Source organism: Bactrocera dorsalis, unplaced genomic scaffold, assembly GCF_023373825.1.
Source record: "Bactrocera dorsalis isolate Fly_Bdor unplaced genomic scaffold, ASM2337382v1 BdCtg122, whole genome shotgun sequence".
NCBI classification, from domain to species: domain Eukaryota; kingdom Metazoa; phylum Arthropoda; class Insecta; order Diptera; family Tephritidae; genus Bactrocera; species Bactrocera dorsalis.
In genome coordinates, this window is record NW_026038173.1 from 21460 (window position 1) to 26201 (window position 4742).

The window sequence follows — 4742 nt, forward strand, 5'->3', positions numbered from 1 at the left end:
GTTCATATTTTTACGCAACTTGGTATCGATTGCTTAGTGCATGTGTACTAAAATATCGATTCTACACCTTAATATAAGATTGTGAAATTTTTCCAAATACACTGTCGTTATGGCTATATGACAACTCCAATAACCTCAAAACGGCTAATTAGCATAAATATGTATAGTTCATATTTTTACGCAACTTGGTATCGATTGCTTAGTGCATATGTACTAAAAAATCGATTCTACACCTTAATATAAGATTGTGAAATTTTTCCAAATACACTGTCGTTATGGCTATATGACAACTCCAATAACCTCAAAACAGCTAATTAGCATAAATATGTATAGTTCATATTTTTACGCAACTTGGTATCGATTGCTTAATGTATATGTACTAAAAAATCGATTCTACACCTTAATATAAGATTGTGAAATTTTTCCAAATACACTGTCGTTACGGCTATATGACAACTCCAATAACCTCAAAACGGTTAATTAGCATAAATATGTATAGTTCATATTTTTACGCAACTTGGTATCGATTTCTTAGTGCATATGTACTAAAAAATCGATTCTACACCTTAATATAAGATTGTGAAATTTTTCCAAATACACTGTCGTTATGGCTATATGACAACTCCAATAACCTCAAAACGGTTAATTAGCATAAATATGTATAGTTCATATTTTTACGCAACTTGGTATCGAGTGCTTAATGTATATGTACTAAAAAATGGATTCCACACCTTAATATAAGATTGTGAAATTTTTCCAAATACACTGTCGTTATGGCTATATGACATCTCCAATAACCTCAAAACGGTTAATTAGCATAAATATGTATAGTTCATATTTTTACGCAACTTGGTATCGATTGCTTAGTGCATATGTACTAAAAAATCGATTCTACACCTTAATATAAGATTGTGAAATTTTTCCAAATACACTGTCGTTACGGCTATATGACAACTCCAATAACCTCAAAACGGTTAATTAGCATAAATATGTATAGTTCATATTTTTACGCAACTTGGTATCGATTGTTTAGTGCATATGTACTAAAAAATCGATTCTACACCTTAATATAAGATTGTGAAATTTTTCCAAATGCACTGTCGTTATGGCTATATGACAACTCCAATAACCTCAAAACAGCTAATTAGTATAAATTTGTAAAGTTCATATTTTTACGCAACTTGGTATCGGTTACTTAGTGCATATGTACTAAAAAATCGATTCTACACCTTAATATAAGATTGTGAAATTTTTCCAAATACACTGTCGTTATGGCTATATGACATCTCCAATAACCTCAAAACAGCTAATTAGCATAAATATGTATAGTTCATATTTTTACGCAACTTGGTATAGATTGCTTAGTGCATGTGTACTAAAAAATCGATTCTACACCTTAATATAAGGTTGTCAAATATTTCCAAATACACTCTCGTTATGGCTATATGACAACTCCAATAACCTCAAAACGGCTAATTAGCATAAATATGTATAGTTCATATTTTTACGCAACTTGGTATCGGTTACTTAGTGCATATGTACTAAAATATCGATTCTACACCTTAATATAAGATTGTGAAATTTTTCCAAATACACTGTCGTTATGGCTATATGGGAACTCCAATAACCTCAAAACAGCTAATTAGTATAAATTTGTAAAGTTCATATTTTTACGCAACTTGGTATCGGTTACTTAGTGCATATGTACTAAAAAAAAGGTGCGTGGAGTCCCTACGCGCGGATGAAGTTATACTTCTTAGTGATATTCAGAAATGCATATCATTTTGTATGAAAGAAAACTAGAAAACTTAAATTCACATTTTATAAATTTATTATGCACATAAAATGAAGAATAAAGCAAAGTCTAAATGAATGAATTTTGACTCAGAAAGTAGTTCCGTCTCTTCGTTGCGGAAGAGAATATGCAGCGTAATCATCTCTCTTTTGTTCTTCGCCAATTTGGCTGCCGGATTGACTTGTGAAGATCAATTTTTTGTTGGTGACATATTCATATGTGTACGCATATGTATGTTTGTATGCTTGTGATTTATTTGTTCGGCAATGTATGCAAATATATGTACATATAAGTATATATGAATGTATGAACATGCAAGTCAATGCGCGCACATGCGTATACATACACTCATATGAGCATGTGCAGATACACAAGATAGGATAGAAGATGTATGCCTTTTAACATCGTATACTATACAAATAAATATTTTTATTACTAATAGAAATTAAAATAAAGAAAAATATTTATTTTTATAGTATACGATGTTAAAAGCAAAAAATTAAAAATTTATTCTGTCGGGATTCGAACCTGGGACCTGTGTTAGCATCTTGACCTTCCAAGCGCTTACCACCAACACCACCATTGACAATTAGGTTGCGCTGACTTAAGTATGATGTGGTTATGAATGCAAGAAACATACGATGGTTCTAATAATTTTGTTTAAGTATAGAAATATACATACTTTGTAGAAGATTTGCTTTCGCAATAAATTTATCACAGCAATATACATATACTTAATATGTATATACATATACATAATATTGCTGTGATAAATTTAATTTCTATTAGTAAGAAAAATATTAATTTGTATAGTATACGATGTTAAAAGCAAAAAATTAAAAATTTATTCTGTCGGGATTCGAACCTGGGACCTGTGTTAGCATCTTGACCTTCCAAGCGCTTACCACCAACACCACCATTGACAATTAGGTTGCGCTGACTTAAGTATGATTTGGTTATGAATGCAAGAAACATACGATGGTTCTAATAATTTTGTTTAAGTATAGAAATATACATACTTTGTAGAACATTTGCTTTCGCAATAAATTTATCACAGCAATACATATGCATAATATGTATATACATATACATAACATTGCTGTGATGCCCTGAGAAGTATAGTCTTAATAAATTTATTATTAATTTTTTGCTTACTAATAGAAATTAAATTTATCACAGCAATATTATGTATATGTTTATGTATATTGCTGTGATAAATTTATTTTCTATTAGTAAGAAAAAAATATTTATTAGTATTGATTTCCAAAAGCACAGAAATGATTCTGTGAATTTATTCATTAAAATCGCCACTCAGATGTCGTTTTATCCCTTGTAAGCGAGCGATTTTCTTAAATCTCACGCTCCCAGATAAAACGATATACCTCGTCCTCGTGGGTCAATTTCAAAAACCACAGAAATGATTCTGTGTGATTCTGAAAGGCCAACGCAGAGTATTTCAATTAAAAGTCACACAAAATAGTTGAGAATTCGCAGAAATAAAAGGCAAACGAAAAAAAAAGAACTATAACTTCAATAATGCACAAGCATACAAACATACATATGCGCACACATGTGAATATGTCACCAACCAAAAATTGAAACATTGTTCTACAAAAACAACAACAGCATAAGCATGGCAACATTGTGTTGTGTTGTTGTGTCGGCCGAGCTGTGCCGAAAGAAACGAACAAACGATCGCCGATTGTCACCGCTTCGCTTGCTGCTCGCACATCTTCGCAGACAAGGTTGCGTTACATTCATATGGATGGAGCGAGGTTGCGCAACTTTGCGTTACTTTTATATGGAAGGTTGCGCAACCAGAATCTATCGCAACCTTTTCCGGCGTCGTATAAGAAGTATAACTTCAAAAATCGATTCTACACCTTAATATAAGATTGTGAAATTTTTCCAAATACACTGTCGTTACGGCTATATGATAACTCCAAAAACCTTAAAACGGCTAATTAGCATATATATGTATAGTTCATATTTTTACGCAACTTGGTATCGATTGCTTAATGTATATGTACTAAAAAATGGATTCTACACCTTAATATAAGATTGTGAATTTTTTCCAAATACACTGTCGTTATGGCTATATGACAACTCCAATAACCTCAAAACAGCTAATTAGCATAAATATGTATAGTTCATATTTTTACGCAACTCAGTATCGATTACTTAGTGCATATGTACTAAAAAATCGATTCTACACCTTAATATAAGATTGTGAAATTTTTCCAAATACACTGTCGTTATGGCTATATGACAACTCCAAAAACCTTAAAACGGCTAATTAGCATATATATGTATAGTTCATATTTTTACGCAACTTGGTATAGATTGCTTAGTGCATATGTACTAAAAAATCGATTCTACACCTTAATATAAGATTGTGAAATTTTTCCAAATACACTGTCGTTATGGCTATATGACAACTCCAATAACCTCAAAACGGTTAATTAGCATAAATATGTATAGTTCATATTTTTACGCAACTTGGTATCGAGTGCTTAATGTATGTGTACTAAAAAATCGATTCTACACCTTAATATAAGATTGTGAAATTTTTCCAAATACACTGTCGTTACGGCTATATGACATCTCCAATAACCTCAAAAAGGTTAATTAGCATAAATATGTATAGTTCATATTTTTACGCAACTTGGTATCGATTGCTTAATGTATATGTACTAAAAAATCGATTCTACAACTTAATATAGGATTGTGAAATTTTTCCAAATACACTGTCCTTACGGCTATATGATAACTCAAAACGGCTAATTAGCATAAATATGTATAGTTAATATTTTTACGACACTTGGTATAGATTGCTTAGTGCATCTGTACTAAAAAACCGATTCTACACCTTAATATAAGATTGTGAAATTTTTCCAAATACACTGTCGTCATGGCTATATGACATCTCCAATAACCTTAAAACTGC

At 31.2% G+C, this 4742-nt stretch overlaps 1 pseudogene; it reads right to left on the reverse strand.

Moving 5' to 3' along the window:
• Positions 1–3101: 3101 nt before the first annotated feature.
• On the reverse strand, positions 3102–3231 carry LOC125780140 (small nucleolar RNA U3; annotated as a pseudogene).
• Positions 3232–4742: the final 1511 nt, after the last annotated feature.